The sequence below is a fragment of the Eumetopias jubatus genome, unplaced genomic scaffold, assembly GCF_037043125.1.
Source record: "Eumetopias jubatus isolate StellerSeaLion01/CBP00866 unplaced genomic scaffold, mEumJub1_p1.0 scaffold_5, whole genome shotgun sequence".
NCBI lineage: Eukaryota > Metazoa > Chordata > Mammalia > Carnivora > Otariidae > Eumetopias > Eumetopias jubatus.
Window position 1 is genome coordinate 31,087,211 of NW_028274811.1, and position 20,681 is coordinate 31,107,891.

The following is a 20,681-nucleotide window of genomic DNA, read 5'->3' on the forward strand; positions in this document are numbered from 1 at the left end:
TCTCTCTCTCTCTCTTTCATGAATAAATAAATAAAATCTTAAAAAAAAAAAAAAACTTGGTTCCTTTAGGGGCGCCTTCGTGGCTCAGTCGTTAAGCATCTGCCTTCGGCTCAGGTCATGATCCCGGGGTCCTGGGATCAAGCCCCACATCAGGCTCCCTGCTCCACAGGAAGCCTGCTTCTCCCTCTCCCACTCCCCCTGCTTGTGTTCCCTCTCTCGCTGTGTCTCTCTCTGTCAAATAAATAAAATCTTAAAAAAAAAAGACTTTTAAATTAAAATAAATTAATTAATTAATTAATTAAATAAAACTTGGTTCCTTTAACACCGTAAGAGGGGGCTGTTTTTAATGTACTTGGACGACATGTAGGGACCCACATGGAGTACAAATACTCTAGTAAATAAAACCCATAGTTAAGGGCATGATAATAAAGAAGACAAAAACTGACTCAGCTGTTTGGGTAAAATTAGCTTCCCTGGGAATGGAGTTACTACATAGGGAAGAAGCAGGGGAATCTAAAGTATTCCATATTCACAGGACAAAGATGGGCAAAATGCAGCATCTCTGGCCTCTCCAATGTCTATGCTAAAGGAGTGCTGGACCGTTTGAGTGACGGCCCATCCCAGATCTTCCCACAAGCTGATTGCCTCTCCACACTCTCCTGTGTGCACTCAGACCTGTTTCACATTTATTCCATGTTATTCTAGGCAGGACATGGTCAAGGAACAGAGCTGATATCTGGGACACTTGGGCGATATGAACTCAGAGGACAAAAAAATAAAAACACGTTAAGCCCGAGTAAAAAGATCGTAATCACACTACTCCAGTCAGAAGAATGTCACGAGTATTTCATTTTGGCCTTAAACATGCTGATAGAAATGGACTTAATGAGAGTCAGCTGGGCCTTTTCATGACTAAATTTATGGATTTTGAAGCTGAACCTGATCATCAGAACAAAATTTTACAATGTTACTTTTTGTCTGTACCTGTTTATCAAGGTTTAAGCAAAATCAAGTGGCCTTGAAAAATACACAAATCTCATATATTGCTGATAGAAGTATAAGCTGGTACAACTGTTCCAAGAACTGTGGATTTCTGGCATGTGTCTCACAAGTCTTCAAAATGTGCACACCCTTATTCTAGGGATCTATGCTAAGGAAATATTCAGAAGGTAAATAAGATTAAGAGGCAAAGATACCCATTATAGTATCATTTACAATAGCAAAATATTAGAAAGAATTATATTTTCTAACCAAAGAGGAAATGGATTTTCAATTAGGATATATATGATGGAATCTTATGAAGCCATTAAAATGATGATGTAGAGGGTGCCTGGGTGGCTCAGTTGGTTGAGCGGCTGCCTTCGGCTCAGGTCATGATCCTGGAGTCCCGGGATCGAGTCCTGCATCGGGCTCCCTGCTAGTCAGGGAGTCTGCTTCTCCCTCTGACCCTCTTCCCTCTGTCTCTCTATCTCTCATTCTCTCTCTCAAATTAAAAAAAATAATAATAAAAGAAAAAGAAACATTTAAAAAAAAATGATGATGTAGATGTGATTTCACTGACGTGAAAATATATTGACCATATACTGCTGGTTCAAATAAGCAAATTTTCATTGAGCATCTACTACATGGAAGATCATGTCAGGCAGTAGGGACACAGCAGTGAATTCAGGTACAGTTCTTAACTGACTGACCAGGGCAATCAGATATTGAGGAAATAATGAGATAAGCACTAATACTAAAGACAAGCACAAAGTATCATAAGAATAAATAGCAAAAGAATTTAACCTAATCCAAGGGGATCATGGGAAAGCCGACCTGAGGAAGTGCTGCTTCAAGAGTAATGAAAGATGAAAAGGAGTTAGACAGGCAAAGAGGCAGTGGGGAGAACATTCCAGGGTGATGAACAGCAATTTTTTTTTTAAGTATACACATTACATCAACTGTGTATATACAAAATGAATTTATATTAAAAATTTATTTTGGGGGCACCTGGGTGGCTCAGCTAGTTAGGCATCTGCCTTCAGCTCAGGTCATGATCTCAGGGTCCTGGGATCGAGCCCCACATCGGGCTCCCTGTTCACCAGGGGGCCTGCTTCTCCACGCCCCCACCCCCCCACTCATGCTCTCTCAATCAATATTTTAAAAATGATTTTGTATCTGTATATATTTACAAATATAAAGTCTGAAAGGATATAAACTATAATCTTATCTATATGTTGTATTACATGTAATTTTTTATTTTTGTTTTTTGGCTTGTCTACATTTTTCCTGTTTTTTTTTTTTCCTGCAATGAACATATGTGAGTAGTATTTAGATGGGTAGATGGATGGGTGGGTGGAGAGACGGGCAGATGGCTGGCTGGCTGGCTGGGTAGAATATGGAAGGATACAAGGATGGACAGTAACCAGATTCAACAGAAGATTTGAGCTGGGCATCACATTAGACTGTTTTCTTTTTGATTTTTTCCCTCCCTTCAATGACTAAACTCCAAGATCTGCTCCAGAAGTATCTTTTCTATCTGTTAACAGAATCACCTTGTTTTGGTTAGGCACTTCCACTACACCAGAGGCAAGCTCATTAGCCACAAGTGGAGCCAAAACTACAATTCCAAACAGATTTCCTCTCTCAACACTGGACCTTCCAAGCCACATAGGCAAGAGAAGAAGGACTGGCAGAGCTACTTAGTGAAGGGGCAGCTAAGTAACTATTACAAACAAAATGAATTATTTTAAAGACAGAGAGATGGAGGAAGGAGAAAGGGGAACAAAGAAATAAAAACCTTACTACTAGAGTATGAAACTATGCCAAAGAGAATGCAGCTCAAACCTTCCAGGTAGTAAAATTAGCTGGTTTTCTAAGCCACATTTTCCAGGCTACTAATTCCCAGCCCAAGGCTCACAGTGAGGTAAGAGTGTCTTGGTCTGCTTAGTAGAGGCTTAGCTCCAAGTTGAGACCAGCTCCTTCACACAATAAGCCAACAGGGAGCCCCAGGCGAGGAACTCTCAAAACACAAGTGCTAAGTCACCCCCAACTAGAACCACTCTCACCCAGGATTCAGCAAAAATTGGGTGCTTGCACTCACCCATTCTTAGCAAGCCCACATTCATTCTTTCAAACTTTATTTATTTACTTCTCCTAAACACCATGCCCTGGGGTTGGCTCTGAGGATTCAACTGTGATAAGGCATGGTGCTCAAATGCTCAAAGCTCACCCAACAACTGTGGAGACATTTCATTCATTCATTTAAAAAAACATCTGACTCCTACGGTGTACCAGATGCTTAGGATGTGATAGTAAACAACACCTCTGTCTTCATGGAGCTTACAGTCTAGTGAGGAGAGAAAGATAAAAAAACACATCAACAACCAACAACAGGATTTTCAGACCGGGATAAATGTTATGAAAAAATATATAGTGGGGAACTATGGCAAGGGTCGTCGGAGGAGGCCTCTCAGAGGAGACACCTGAGCAGTAAACTGCAGGATGAGGGATGCCTGGGTGGTTCAGTCTGTTAAGCATCTATCTGCCTTCGGTTCAGGTCATGCTCCCAGGGTCCTGGGTTCGAGTCCCACACTGGGCTCCTTGCTCAGAGGGGAGCCGGCTTCTCCCTCTGCCTGCCGCCCCCCCCCCCCCGCTTGTGCATGCACTCTCTCTCCCTCTCTCTCTCTGACAAATAAAATCTTTAAAAAAAATTAAAAACTAAAAAACTGCAGGATGAGAAGCAGCCAATACACCAAACGCCCGAGCACGGGCACAGCAGACCCCAGGAAACAAACAAGAACACAGAGGGACGGTGACCATGCTCAAAAGCAGCACTGGGTACTTGGCGATCGTGGGAAGGGACACCTGACCCAGTCCGAGGGTCTCACCCAGCCCAGCTGGCCCTCAGTCATCAGTGATTTATGGCGCAGGGGAGGTACTGTGAGGTACTACAGACAGGAAGTTCCACCCACGGGTTTCAAGGAATTCAGTCTCACATGTGAACTAGTTGGACAGGGCTATTTGGCATGTACAGGAAGCAGGGACTCTCTAGAAAGTTGGCAAAGGTGCTGAAACTGAATGCCAGATGATGAAAACTCCTGTCTTACTCTCCCCTCCAAGCCCCACCATCACTTCTCCCAAATCTCTTCCATACTCCTATAAAGGCCCAAGGAGGTTCGAAGACCTTGTCTGGTAGGAATGGCTAGGGAAGGACAAGCTAGTCCAGCATAGGGCCAGGCATCAAGAAACCAAGTTCCACTCATTTACTGTGTGACCTGGGGCAAGTCCCTTCCCTTTTCTCAGCCTTAGTGTTTCCCATCTGCAAAATGGAAGATCAGAGGCATGGGGATGAGCCCAAGAGCCTACACGTTGAAAAGCTCCCCTACACAATTATGATGTGCATGCCAAAGTCTGAGAACTAATAACCTCTGATTCTACCTCTTCTTTCCTCAGAGTGGGCAAGGGGCTGCATGCCAGGCTGGTTGCATCAAGTCCTCCATGGTGCAAAACATAGTCTCTGGCACACAGAAGCTCCTCATAGTGTCACAGCATTCTCTTTCCGCCCTCCCCTCATGCCACCACCCGAAATATCCCTCAGCGGGGCTGCGGGCCCGAAACTGTGGGTTATTGTTTGTCCCTCACCATACCTGTGAACATTGCACAGAAGTAAGGGCTGCAGGCTGCCAGGACCACACGGTGGGCTTCTATCTCGACATCTTCCGCCACAATCATCACGTCACACAACAGCTGTTTACTGTAAAACACCAGTGAGGGGAAAGCATGGGTCACAGCACCAATGCCCACCCCCAGCCACACAAGGGTATGTTTTTCTTCCACCCAGATTCCACGCTGCCACCATACATACAAGGCTGTCACAGACATTTGCCATGCCGAGTTAAGGCAAGGGGGATGAACTCATCGACTTTTCCAAGTCCCTGATAAGTCGGGCATTCATGCTTTCCTAAGGCACACACAGAGATGCAACTACCCTGTAGCTGCCAATTCAGGTCTCCTTCATTTGTCTTCACATCTCTGCTCCTCAACTCCAGCAACTCTGACTGAGATGGTGAGCGGGGGAGGACAGCAGCTCAGAGAGCAAGGGGGAAAGCCTGGGGCTATGCATTGGGTGACTGGCTGAATGCCAAGGAGCATGCCACCGAGCTGTGCCACCAATGAGAACAAGTATTAACAATCCCCCAGGGGATCCAATATCTATGAAATACTGGTAAGAGGCGAGCCAGGTCTGGAGGCCTCAAGTATTCAGCTTCCCACCCAGATTTAACATTATCACCAAGAAGGTTACTCCTGAAGACCCTGTGCAAACTCCAATCCTTGCAATTATTAAGGATACTATAAGTGCCTTTTTACTTGTCATCCCCACTACACTGTGCCCTCTGAAAAGGACTTGTTTACTGTTATATCCTAAACACCTGGCTGCAAGCCTAGCATATAGAAAGCCCTAAGTTTTTACTAAATAAATGAGTAAATGAATAAACTCTGAAAAGGGATCAATCCACACTCATAGACAGAATGAATATTAGACTACTTTGAAGGATTGAAAGGGTTCCCCAAGACCATTTCAACCCAAGAATTTTTCTTCCACCAGCCTTCCAATAGTTAACATTTATTAAGTTATTTGTGCTAGGCACTGTTCTAAGCACTTTTTTATACCTAATATTTCATTTATTCCTCTCTAAAACCCCAAGAGATAGCGTTATATCATGTTCCATATTACAAAAAAGGAAACTGTGGCCCAGAGAAGTTAAGTAATTTTCTCAAGTTCATACAAAAAGGGAGTAGTGGAAACAAGATTTGAATGGAGGTAGCTAAATCCCAGAACCCATGTTCCTAACATCCAAGGTAACCCGGTCACCACTAATCCCTCCTTCAGAGTGAAGCACTGGAGGTGGGAGGGAAGACAGGACAAACACATGTCAACTGCAATCCAGTGGCAGTGGTTACTTAGTGCACTACACTAGGCTGAGAAGTCTGAGTCATGACTAGGTTCCATGTGAGACCAATAAGATGAATATAATGTCTGCCAGGATCAACTGATGGAATAGAAGCTACCTATTTGTCAGCCCTGGTGTCGCATATTAAACCTTTGCCAACTATTCAGACATTAGTCCAAGGCTGCTTATCAGAGAAATAGAATCATAAGGCCTGAAAAGGCTGGAGCTATAAATGCCAGATGATCTATGATGTTCAGAGAGGTGGCCCAAAACCACAGAAGGCTGAGTCTTGAATCTAGTTCTGACTCTGGATATACTACCATAATGACTCATGATTGGCTGATACTCTGAAAGGGAAAACAACAGAAGATAAGTTAGCCCCAAGAGGGAAAGGTAAAAAGAATAAAGTCCCCATGAGGGGGCTTCTGGGAAGGGTGAGACCTCTGAGTGGCAAGAGGCAAAACCTGGGGATGAGACCTCACCCTACAGTGGACAGCAGGCTCTAAATATAAATTTTATCAGAATAAACCAGCTCAGCTGGGAAGAGAACTGGCTCTGCCCCTAACTGGCTATGAGAACATGGACAAACAATCTCACCACAGTATTCTCATCTTTCTTAGTGGATGTCCATTGGCCATGGGGACCAAATAAGATTGCAAATGCCATCTGAGAACAGGCTAGTTTTTTTTTATTATGTTATGTTATTAACCATACATTACATCATTAGTTTTTGATGTAGTGTTCCATGATTCATTGTTTGTGTATAACACTGGGTGTTCTGCTCCATGCAGAACGTGCCCTCTTTAATACCCATCACCAGGCTAACCCATCCCCCCACCACCCTCCCCTCTAGAACCCTCAGTTTGTTTCTAAGAATCCATAGTCTCTCATGGTTCGTCTCCCCCTCCAATTCCCCCCCTTCATTTTTCCCTTCCTACTATGTTCTTTTTTTAACATATAACGTATTATTTGTTTCAGAGGTACAGGTCTGTGATTCAAGAGTCCTCACAATTCACAGCGCTCACCACAGCACATATTCTCCCCAATGTCTATCACCCAGCCACCCCATCCCTCCCACCCCCCCCACCACTCCAGCAACCCTCAGTTTGTTTCCTGAGATTAAGAATTCCTCGGGGCGCCTGGGTGCCTCAGTTGGTTAAGCGACTGCCTTCGGCTCAGGTCATGATCCTGGAGTCCCGAGATCAAGTCCCACATCGGGCTCCCTGCTCGGCGGGGAGTCTGCTTCTCCCTCTGGCCCTCCTCCCTCTCGTGCTCACTATCTCTCATTCTCTCTCTCTCAAATAAATAAAATCTTTAAAAAAAAAAAAGAATTCCTCATATCAGTGAGATCATATGATACATGTCTTTCTCTGATTGACTTATTTCGCTCAGCATAACACCCTCCAGTTCCATCCACGTCGTTGCAAATGGCAAGATCTCATTCCTTTTGATGATCATAATATTCCATTGTATATATAAGTGTATATATATCCATTCATCTGTCGATGGACATCTTGGCTCTTTCCACAGTTTGGCTATTGTGGACATTGCTGCTATAAACATCGGGGTGCACGTACCCCTTCAGATCCCTACATTTGTATCTTTGGGGTAAATACCCAGTAGTGCAATTGCTGGGTCATTATGGTAGCTCTATTTTCAACTTTTTGAGGAACCTCCATACTGTTTTTCAGAGTGGCTGCACCAGCTTGCCTTCCCATCAACAGTGTAGGAGGGTTCCCCTTTCTCTGCATCCCCGCCAACATCTGTCGTTTCCTGACTTGTTAATTTCAGCCATTCTGACGGGTGTGAGGTGGTATCTCATTGAGGTTTTGATTTGGATTTCCCTGATGCCGAGCGATGTGGAGCACTTTTTCATGTGTCTGTTGGCCATGTGGATTCTTCTTTGGAAAAATGTCTGTTCATGTCTTCTGCCCATTTCTTGATTGGATTATTTGTTCTTTGAGTGTTGAGTTTGATAAGTTCTTTACAGATCTGGCCAAAATTTATTATAAAAATGTATTCCCAACATTTTCACTTCACTTTCATTAAAAATTTTAAGGAGACAATGGAGTTCTCTTATCACTACTATTTAAAAGTACAAGTAACTTGTCAACTATACTTCAATTTAAAAAAAATAACTGACCAAAAAAGTACAACTTTGTTGTTGTTGTTCTCATAATCAGTATTTTAATAAGGAAAAGTAAAACAGGTGAGTCAGAAATGGTGAGCAAAAGCTGAGCCAGGTGCTAAAAAGGGAAATGTCAGAGTGGGATGTCTTACACAAACCCAGAGGAGCTGATTGTTCATGAACAAATGGGAAAGAGACAAGAAGGAATGAGGAATAATGGTGGAGAATCCAGTTAAGCAAATGAATGAGAATGGTTCTGATGGACTGGAAGTGTATCTCAAGGCTAGAAAAACTGCAACCTAGGAAAGTGACCAAGACAAACTCGCCAGAAACTCAATGTCGGCTTTCCCTGGGAATAGTAAAGCCTGTCTGCACAAGTGAAGAGAGGACTACAAAAAAGCAAGGAATACCAACTATACCAAATACTACTGATAAGTAAGAGAAGATTAGGATGGCTAGCCAGGACAATTAAGCAAGAAAATGAAATAGAACATGAAAATGAAAAACATGCAAATTGAAAAGGAAGAAATAAAACTATCTCTACTCATAGATGACATGATCTCATATATAGAAAATCCTATAAGAAATACACCAAAAAAATTAAAACAAATGAGTTTAAGAAGGTTGCAGAATATAATATCAATAAACAAAATCACCTGTATTTCTATAACATGCAATGAACAAAAAATGATATTAAGAAAAATTCCATTTACAATAGCATCAAAAAGAATAAATACTTAAGAATAAACTTAACAAAATAAGTACAAAACCTATTCTCTAAAATTATTAAACACAGCTGAAAGAAATTAAAGAAGAGGGCAACCCTTTCAGGTCCCCTCCCTCTTTGGGAGCTTTGTACTATCGCTCAATAAACTTTCCTTTGCTGCCCACCACAAAAAAAGAAAGAAAGAAAGAAAGATATTAAAGAAGACCTAGACTTCCAATGCTCATGGATTGAAAGACTTAACATTGTTAAATGGCAAAACTCCCCCAAATTGTTCTACAGATTCAACACAATTTCTATCAAACTCCCAGCTGGTTCTTTGCAAAAACTGACAAGCTGAACCTAAAATTTATGTGGAAATGCAAGGGACCTGGAATGGCCAAAACAATCTTGAAAAAGAACAGAGGTGAAGGACTCATGCTTCCCAATTTTAAAACTTACCACAAAGCTAAAGACAGCGTAGTAATAATATAAGGCCAGATATATAGATAAATAGAATAGAATAGAGAATCCAGAAACAAACCCTCATATTTACAGTCAATTCATTTTTTTAAAAATTTTATCATTTATTTTTTAAATGCTTATTATTGACATAATTGACATACAATGTTGTATTAGTTTCAGGAATACAATATAGTGATTCAACAATTCTACACATTACACAATGCTCACCATGATAACTGTAGCTACCATCTATCACCATACACCTTATTATAATATTACTGACTTTATTCCCTATGCTGTACCTTCCATCTCAATGACTAATTTACTTTAGAAATGGAAGTCTGTACCTCTTAATTCCCTTTACCTATTTCGTCCATTCCCCCACTCCCCTCTCCTCTGGCAACCACCAATTTGTTCCCTGTATTTACAAGCCTGTGTCTGTTTTGAGGGGTTTTTCAATTCATGTTTTTTTTAGATTTCACATATAAGTGAAATTATATGGTATTTGGCTTTCTCTGTTTGACTTATTTCACTCAGCATAATACCTTCTAGTTTTACCCATGTTGTCACAAATGACATCTCTCTTTTATGGCTGAGTAATATTCCAGTCTATATACATATGCATAATGGAATGCACACACACACACTTCTTCATCCATTCATCTATCAACGGACACTTAGGTTGTCTCCATATCTTGGCTATTGTAAATAATGTTGGAATAAACACAGGGGTGCACATATCTTTTCAAGTTAGTGTATTCATTTTCTATAGGTAAATAGCCAGTAGTGGAACTACTGGATTATATGGTATTTCTTTTTTTTTTTTAAAGATTTTATTAATTTGACAGAGAGAGAGAGAGAGAGTGAGAGCAGGAACACAAGCGGGGGAGTGGCAGAGGGAGAAGCAGGCTTCCCGCCGAGCGGGGAGCCCGATGTGGGACTCAATCCCAGGACCCTGGGATCATGACCTGAGCCGAAGGCAGACGCTTAACGACTGAGCCACCCAGGCGCCCGGATTATATGGTATTTCTATTTTTAATGTTTTGAGGAACTTCCACACTGCTTTCCACAGTGGCTGCAAAATTTCTATCCCCACCATCAGTGCACGAGGGTTCCTTTTCTCCACAGCCTCACCAACATTCTTGTCTTTTTTGGTACTAGCCATTCTGACTGGTATAAGGTGATATCTCATTGCGGTTTTGATTTGTGCTTTCTGAAGATTAATGATGTTGAGCATCTTTTCATGCGTCTGTTGGCCATGTGTATATCTTCCTTAGAAAAATATATATTCAGATCATCTGCCCATTTTTAATCAGATCATTTGTTCTTCTGGTGTTGGTTTCTTTTTTTTTATTTTAAGATTTTATTTATTTATTTGTCAAAGAGAGACAGCACAGGCAGGGGGCGTGGCAGGCAGAGCAGGTAGAGGGAGAAGCAGGCTCCCCGCTGAGCAAGGAGCCCAGTGCATGACTTGATCCCAGGACCCTGGGATCATGACCTGAGCTGAAGGCAGACACTTAACCGACTGAGCCACTCAGGCATCCTGTTCTTCTAGTGTTGAGCTGTAGAAGTTCTTTATATCTTTTGGATATAAACCTCTTAACAGATATATCATTTGAAAGTATCTTCTCCCACTCATTAGGGTGGCTTTTCATTTTGTTGATGATACCCTTTGCTGCACAAAACAGTCAATGGATTTTTTTTTAAGATTTTTTATTTATTTTTGAGAGAGAGAGCATGAGCAGGGGGAGGGGCAGAGGGAGAGGGAGAAGAAGACTCCCCACTGAGAGGGAGCCCAATACGGGACTGGATCCCATGACCCTGAGATCAGGACCTGAGCCAAAGGCATACACTTAACCAACTGAGCCACCCAGGCGCCCCCAGTCAATGGATTTTTGACAAGGGTGCCAAAACTATTCAATTCAGGGGGAAAAAACAGTCTTTTCAACAAATGGTGCTGGGACAACTGGATATCATATACAAAAAGTAAGGGACCCCTACTTCACATGATATAAAAATATTAACTCAGAATAGATCAAAGACCTAAATATAAGAGCTAAAACTATAAAACTCTTAGAAAAAAACATAGGGGTAGAGTTTCATGACTTCTGATTAGGCAATGGTTCTCTACACAGGACACCAAAACCACAAACAACAAAAGAAAAAACCAGACAAATTAGACACCAACATTTACAACTTTTGTCCTTCCAAACACACCATGAGGATATCAAAAAAGTGAAAAGAGAACCCAAACAACGAAAGAAAAGCTTTTCATATCATATATCTGATAAGAGGCTTGTATCTGGAATGTCTGAAGAACTTGAACACTTTTAACTCAAAAATGGACCTATAACCCAACTTAAAAATGGGCAAAGGATCTAAGTAGGCATTCCTCCAAATAAGATATAGAAATGGCCAATGAGCATATAAAAAGATGCTCAGCATCATTAATGACAAGAGAAAAATACAAATCAAAACCGCAATGAGATATTACCTCAGACACTAGGATGGCTACAATCAATAACACAAAAAAATGACAAGTGTTGGCAAGGATATAAAGAAATTGAAACCTTTATACACTGCTCGTAGAAACGTAAAGTGGTGCAGTGCTTTGGAAAACAGTCTGGCAGTTCCTCCAAAAGTTAAACATGTAATTATCGTATGACCCAGCCACCAAAAGGTATACAACCAAAAGAAATGAAAACATGCATCCACACAAAAATGTGTATGTGAATGTTCATAGCAGCATTATTCATAACAACAAGATGGCTGGCCTCAAATGTGGTATACCCATGCAATGCAATATTATGCAGCAATAAAAAGAAATGAAATACTGAGACATGCTACAACATGAATGAGCCTTGAAAACATTATCCTGAGAAAGAAGTCACAAAGCTTTTTCACAATGGGTTTGCCGCCAGAACACAGGCGGCATGAAAAACCACCACTAAACCTAAATCAAAATGGAAAAGGAAAAGACTCCTATCAACATCATCGTCACTGGACATACAGTCGGGCAAATCTACCACTACTGGTTATCTGATGTACAAATGTGGTGGGATTGACAAACAACTATCAAAAATTTTGAGGAAGTTGCTGAGATAGGAAAGGGCTCCTTCAAGTATGCCTGGGTCTTGGATAAACTGAAAGCTGAACATGAACGTGGTATCACCACTGATATCTCCCTGTGGAAATACAAGACCAGCCAGTATTATGTGACCATCACTGATGCCCCAGGCCACAGAGACTTTATGAAAAACATGATTAGAGGTATATTTCAGGCTGACTGCCGTCCTGATCGTTGCTGCTGGTGGTTGTGAATTTGAAGCAGGTTTCTCCAAGAATGGGCAGACCCATGAGCATGCCCTTCTTCAGGCTTACATACTAGGTGTAGAACTAATTGTTGGTGTTAACAAATGGATTCCATTGAGCCACCTTACAGTCAGAAGAGATACAAGGAAATTGTTAATGAAGCCAGCACCTACATTAAGAAAACTGGCTACAACCCCGACACAGTAGCATTTGTGCCAATTTCTGGTTGGAATGGTGACAACATGCTGGAGCCAAGTGCTAACATGCCTTGGTTCAAGGGATGGAAAGTCACCCGTAAAGATGGGAATGCCAGTGGCACCACACTGCCTGAAGCTCTGGATTGCATCCTGCCACCAACTCATCCAACTGACAAGCCCTTGTGTTTGCCCCTCCAGGACATCTACAAAATTGGTGGTATTGGTACTGTCCCTGTGGGCTGAGTGGAGACTGGTGCTTTTAAACCTGGCATGGTGGTCACCTTTGCTCCAGTCAATGTTACAAATGAAGGAAAGTCTGTTGAAAAGCACCATGAAGCTTTGAGTGAGGCTCTTCCTGGGGACAATGTGGGCTTCAACGTCAAGAACATATCTGTCAAAGATGTTCGTCATAGCAATGTGGCTGGTGACAGCAAAAATGACCCACCCATGGAAGCAGCTGATTTCACAGCTCAGGGGATTATCCTGAACCATCCAGGCCAAATCAGTGCTGGATACGTATCTTTGCAGGATTGTCACAAAGCTCACACCGCCTCCAAGTTTCCTGAGCTGAAGGAATAGATGGTCATTCTGGAAAAAACCTGGAAGATGGTCTCAAGTACTTGAAATCTGGTGATGCTGCCATCATTGATACGGTTGCTGGCAAGCCTATGTGTTGAGAGCTTCTCTGACTGCCCTCCTCTGGACCATCCTCCTGTTCGTGACATGAGACAAACAGTTGCTATGGGTGTCATCAAAGCAGTGGACAAGAAGGCAGTTGGAGCTGGCAAGGTCACCAAGTCTGCCCAGAAAGGTCAGAAGGCTAAATGAATATTATCCCCAATACCTGCCACCCCAGTCTTAATCAATGGTGGAAGAATGGTCTCAGAACTGTTTGTGTCACCTGGCCTTTTAAGTTTAATAGTAAAAGACTGGTTAATGATAATAATGCATCATAAAACCTTCAGAAGGAAAGGAGAATATTTTGTGGACCATCTATTGTGTGTGTGTGTGTGTGTGTGTGTGTGTGTGTGGCAGTTTTATACACAACTAATGAATCGTTGAACACTACAACAAAAACTTATGGTGTACTATATGCTGGCTAACTGAACATAATAAGAAAATTAGTTATTAGTTTTTAAAATCAGTACTTTTTAATGGGAATAACCTGACCAAGAATCTGTCACAGAATTTTGAGAACCATCAAAACAAAAGTTGAATGAGAAAAAAAAAGAAGTCACAAAAGACATGTATTACATAATTGCAAAATAAGCAAATCCATAGAGACAAAATAGATTAATGGAGGGGGGATGGGGGAATAGTGCAATTATTGCTAAAATATACAGGATTTTTTTTGGAGGGGATGATGAAAATGTTCTAAAATCAACTGTGAGTTGCACAACTCTGTGAATATACTAAAAGCCATTAAATTGACACTTTAAATGGGTCATATTGTATGGCATATGAATTACATCTTAATAAAGCCATTACCAAAAAAAAGAGAAACAGAAAGCAATGTGCTAAGATGGTTCATTACTAATAATACAGGTATAGTGGCAGATCATCTTTAAAAAAAAAAAAGGATGAGGGCAGAGAACTGTTTGTGATGGTCAAAACTGTCAAAATGGGCTAGAAGAGACTGTCTCTCCTTTTCAGGAATGAACCAGGGTGCTATTCCAAAAAGAACCATATCCCCACTCTTGCTGGCTGGCTGGTAAATCAGGAACCAAAGAGCCATTAGGACTCTGCTGCCCAGAAGCTGCTATTGGTCTGACGAGAGTAGAGTGATAAAATGCAAAAGGAAGAGGAAGACGAGGTGGTTACCATGCCAACAGCCCATTCTCATCCATGGAAGTAAAAAGAATAGGAAACTCATGAATTGTGTGATTCATAAATTGCATAGAACATGTGTACATGAACTAAAATAGCTTAAAACTGAGGGAGGAAGATGTGAAAACAGTGCAAGAAATAACCCCAGGTCCCTGGAATATCATGTAACATTTCATTAGCTTAGTCCCTGGGTGGTAAGATGCTTTACCAGGCCTTTATCCAATTCACATTAAACTCCCTCCAGTTCACATTAAACTCACTCCCTCCAGTTCACATTAAACTCACCCAGATCAATAAAGTGTCTTCTCAGGCTCCCTTTCTCTCCCTCACCCACCCATTCCACTCTAGTTTTAAAAATTAGCCATACCTTTAATACCTTAGAAATTAAAAGAATTTAAAAGCCACGATATATAGAATTTGATAAAATCTTTAAACACCAATAGAATGCAAGCGTCATTGAGAACAAAACTTTCACTCTCTAATCTACTGCCATATTCCTTCAACTGAGCACAGCGCTTAGCACATCATCATAATTATAGCTAACAGATACAGAACGTTCCCTACGTGCCAGGGCTTCATGACAATATCTAAGGAACAGGTATTATGATTACTAGGCTACATGCTGTTGAAATCAGCAATTCTACTTGTAAGGACTTAATTCTATAGAAATAACTGTGAACGTGCACCAGTATTTAACAACAGTAATATATGTGCTATCACAGTTCTAAGCACTTGACTTACTAATCCTCTTAACAAGCCAGCAACCCTGGAACTATTATTAGCTTCATTTTATGGTTGACAAAAGTGAGGTCAGGGACATTAATTAACTTGTACAGGGTCACAGAACTGGACTCCTGGAGCCAAAATTTGAAACCAGGCTGCCTGCCTTCAGGGTCTATGCTTATGACCACTATGCTGTATTGCTCCCAACATAATTACTGCAGGTGCTATTTACATGAGGGATTGGAATACCTAGACATCTAACAACAAGGAACTGTTTTTCAAAAATTAACCAAAAATATATAAAATCATTCATCCACTTAAAATAACATTGTAGAACAGTGAGTAACATAGAAAAACTTGTTCAATATAGGGGTGCCTTACTGGCTCAGTTGGTAGCACATGCGACTCTTGATCACAGGGTTTTGAGTTGGAGCCCCAGGTAAGGCACAGAATTTACTTAAAATAAAAAAAGAAATTTAAGGGGAAAAAAACTTGTTCAATACAGTGTTAAGAGAAAAAATCTGGTTGAGACATGTTTTAAAGAAAAATATTCTCCCAAGTGTTAACAATGGTAACCACTGGATATTAAAATTATAGGTGGGGCGCCTGGGTGGCTCAGTTGGTTAAGCGACTGCCTTCGGCTCAGGTCATGATCCTGGAGTCCCGGGATCGAGTCCCGCATCAGGCTCCCTGCTCAGCAGGGAGTCTGCTTCTCCCTCTGACCCTCTCCCCTCTCGTGCTATCTCTCATTAAAAAAAAAAAAAAATTATAGGTGACTTTTTGCTCATCCGTACTTTCTAAGTGTGCTATAATATATTCCTTTTCCAAAAAAGAGAAAAAGAAAAATGGAAATTTTTTAAAATTAAAAGAAAAATAAAAGGGAAATCTGTCTAAACCCGTACTAGAGATTTCCTGGCAAAACATACACAGATTGTGCTCCATTTGAAAAAAAAAAAAAAAAATGAAAAAAGGAAGAACAAGATTGCAATGGTTAATTTTATGTGAAAATTAACTGGGCTAAGGAATGACCAAATCACTGGGAAAACACTACTTCTGTGGATTCTGTGATTTTTAAAAATGGTATCTAATGCTTTCATGTATAAATTGGGATTTTCCTGTTTTCTTCTAGGAGAGGTAGGATTTTAGGTCTTACATTTAAGTCTTTAATCCACTTCAAGTTAACTTCTGTGAGTGGGGTAAGAAAGAAGTCCAATTATATTATTTTTCATGTGTCTGTCCAGTTTTCCTAATAGAAGCGATTGAAGAGACTACCTTTCTCCATTAAGTATTTTAGCTTCTTTGTCAAATATTAGTTGACATATAGGTGTTGGTTAATTTCTGGGCTCTCAATTCTGTTCCTCATCAGTGTTTGTACCATACTGTTTTGATTGCTACACTTTGTGATATAGTTTGAAATCAGAAAATGTGGTATCTCCAACTTTGCTCTGCCTTTACCATACTGCTTTGGCTATTCAGGGTCCTTTCTGGTTCCATACAATTTTAGAACTTTTTTCTATTTCTGCAAAAAAATGGCATTCAAATTTTGATAGAGGTTGCACTGAATCTATACATGACTTTGGGTATTATGGACATTTTAACAATATTAATTCTTCTAATCCATAAAACTGGGATATTGTCCATTTATTTTTGTCTTCTTCAATCTCTTTCAACAATGTATAATAGTTTTCAGTGTACACATCACTCACCTCCTCGGTTAAATTCCTAAATATGTTGTTTTTGATGCTACTGTCAATGGAATTGTTTTCTTTCTTTTTCAGATAGCTCATTGTTCGTGTATAGAAATGCAAGTGATTTTTATATGTTGATTTTGTATCCTGCAACTTTACCAAATTTGTTTCTCAATTCTAAGAGTTTTTTGGTGGCATCTTTAGGGTTTTTTATAAATAGGATCATGTTATCTGCAAACAGAGACAATCTGACTTCTTCCTTTCTGATATGAATGCCTTTTATTTCTTTTTCTTGACTAACTGCTCTGTGTAGGGCTTCCAGTCCTTTGTTCAATAGGAATGGTGAGAGTAAGCACTCTTGTCTTGTTCCTGACCTCAGAAGAAAAGTTTTCAACCTTTTACCATCGAGTATGAAGGCAGCTGTAGCTTTGTCATATATGGCCTTTATTATGGTAAGGTATGTTCCTTCTATATCCAATTTTTTGGGAGTTTTCATCATAAAAGGATACTGAATTTTGTCCAACACTTTCTGCATCTACTGAGAGGATCATATGATTTTTTATCCTTCACTCTATTAATGTGATGTATCACATTTATTGATTTGCATATGTTGAACGAACCATCCTTATACCACAGAGATATATCCTACTTGACCATGGTAGATGATCCTTTTAACGTACTGTTGAATTCAGTTTCCTAGTATTTTGTTGAGAATTTTTACATGAATATCCATCAGGAATACTGGCTTGTAATTTCCTGATCTGGTAGTGTCCTTATCTGGCTTTGGTATCAGGGTAATGCTGGCCTTGTTAAAATGAGTTTGAGAGTGTTCCCTCCTCTTCAGTTTTTTGGAAGAATTGAGAAGGACTGGCATTAATTCTTCTTTAAATATTTGGTAGAATTCACCAGTGAAACCACCTGGTCATGGGCTTTTTTTTACTGGGAGATTTTTGATTACTGATTTAATCTCCTTAATCATTATTGGTCTGTTCAGATTTTCTATTTCTTAACGATTCAGTCTCGGTAGGCTGTACATTCCAAGGATATTATCCATTTCCTCTAGATTATCCAATTTGTTGGCATACAATTGTTCATAGAGGCCTCTTATGATCACTTGTATTTCCATGGTAACAGCTGTAATATCCTCCTTCATTCTAATTTTGAGTCTTTGCTCTGTTTTCCTTGGTTAGTCTAGCTAAAGTTATATTTATCTTTTCAAAAAACCAATTATTACTTTCATTGATTTTTTTTTCTATTGTCTCTCCAGTCTCATTTCATTCATCTCTGCTCTAATCTTCAATATTTCCTTCCTTCTGATAACTTTGGGCTTAGTTTGTTCTTCTTTTTCTAGTTCCTTGAAATGTAAATTTAGATTGTTTGTATGGAGACCTGGAATCTTACATCAGACAAACGACACAAACCATATCGAAGGGAACTAAATGAGGAAGGTCACTGGTCTCCATGGAACAAAACACAAAGTCTTCAGTGACCAGAGAATTGTGCCCATAAGCATGAACATCAGCACTGCCCACTGCCTCAGACAACTGCAGGTAGAGCTTCCAGGAAATCTGGCAGGAGGCCTAATAAAAACCAAGCAGTAGTGCATAAGACAAATTTAATTTAACTTGTTTTTAATGCCAAAGACTGGGTCCTGCAGAAAGGGGAAATGAGTAAACAAATACAGAACCAGATAGAATTTTTGTTTAAAAGTAGTTCAACCCCCTACTCAACAAACACATCTTTAGCTATATGACCTTTTACTTATGCCATTTTCTCTGCCTGGAAGACTTCCCTCTAATCCCACCACTTGTCATTTCTTTAACTCTCATTTATCTTTCAAGATTTAGCTCAAACATCATCCCCTTTAGAGAATGTTCTCCAAAGCTGCAGTATGACATACTTGCTTTCATAGCAGCCTTTCAGGAACAAATAATTATTGCACATCTGTCACCTGACAAGCACCTGATGCATTTCTCATTCATAACAACTATTCCGTACTACAAGAAAATTATTTTCATTGAACTATTTACATTTGTCACTCATATCCATCCCAGAGCCTCATCAGTGCCTCTAGGCATCCTTAGTAAATGCCTTGAGGCTCCCATGAAGTACCAGGTGCTAGATATCAGAATGATTCAGAAGTTGCCCCTGCCCTCAGGGAGCTCATAAATGACAGAGAAAAGAGGGAGATTAACAATTATAGCTCACAATAGGGTGAAGTATGCTGTAAATAATGCCGTGGGCAAAGGAGGCTTCTGGGTTCTCTGGTGAGGAGATTGGGTGTACAGCCTTTGTACAGAAAAACATGTTCAGTGTCCTGAACCTGCCTTGCCACAAAGCTCACCAAATGTACTTATCGGCCTTATAAATAGCCTGCACATCCCTCAACATTAGCTCACAGAGGATGAGCCCATTTGCATTTCATTTCTTTCTTTGGAGAGTTAAATTGCATTGAAGAAGCTAGGTATTCTTCCACTTACGCAGCTGTCGTAATAAGCTAATTTCAGACAAAGGAATGAGAAGAAGCCAAAAAAAAATGTGTAGCATCCACAATCTTTAATCTGCAACTATATAACGGTGTTGCAATCATCCTATTATTGGTTTGGTTGGAAACCAAGTTTATGAGCAGAGCTGCTACAACCATAAAAAAAATTATTCCCCTGTGATTAAGGAGTAAAATGAAAGGTGTTAAATAAATACAAAGAAAAGGGAGCACTTTCTGAAAGCCATTTCTATCTAGCCTGGAGGGGAAGCCAAGTGACTGAGAGTAGGTGGGGAAGAGTGAGAATTCACAAGGTGGTGGTGTTCTGACTTCGGCTCTCAGTCCCTGATGACGCTCACCCAACAAGTTCTTCCCAAAAGGGCACAGGCAAAAGAGGAAAAGTACCTCCGCAGTTCATTCATAACCTTGAATGCCTTCCCCATATGGGCAGAGTTGACAGTGATCGTCCTCTGGTTCTTCTCATCATCTCCAGCCTGAACCGGGGGCTGGGAGCTCGTCTTGATGCTGTGAACAGGAAGGGAGTAGGAGGGTGAAAAGAGGATCACATGTTGATAAACCCATTCACCCCGCTGCCACAACGCAGCGTATATAACTGCCCATCCACCAGAAGCATCTTTGTCAGCTTGTTTTCTTCATCACAGACCCGGCAGGGAAAGAAATGCGCTGGGTCAGCCATTTCTGCAGGATCTTCCAATGCAACGTACATTCCTCTGGTGGAAGCCAGGTCCTCAGTCAGCTTCTACCAGCACTTGTGTGACTTTGTGGGAAGTCCTTATCCTCCACCCACCATGCCCTAAAGGGGTGAGGATGTGGGAGGAGATTAAGTGCTATTCCACTCACTTCACAGGGAAATTTGTTCATCCAACAAACATTTAATGGAGCTTACCCTGCGCCAGGCACTGTATTTAAATTTAAGGGAAACACAACAACAAAAAGGTCTAGACAGCTGCTTTCACAAAGCTTAGAGCTCCGCATAGGAGGAAGCCAAGTAAACACCTAAACATCCTATCATTTTTATGTTCATTTTTTTATTTAAATTCAGTTAATTAACATATCATGTATTATTTGTTTCAGCGGTACAGGTCTGTGATTCATCCATCTTATACAACCTAAACATCCTATCTTACGTATGATGATTGGACAGTAGGTAGAGAAGCACAGAGGATGGGCAACGACTGCAGTGCTGGCAGGATGAGGGGAAA

The 20,681-nt window shown here is 40.6% G+C and overlaps 1 pseudogene; it reads left to right on the top strand.

Moving 5' to 3' along the window:
* Positions 1–12,192: 12,192 nt before the first annotated feature.
* LOC114209520 (elongation factor 1-alpha 1 pseudogene) lies at positions 12,193–13,591 on the top strand (annotated as a pseudogene).
* The last annotated feature ends 7,090 nt before the right edge of the window (positions 13,592–20,681 follow it).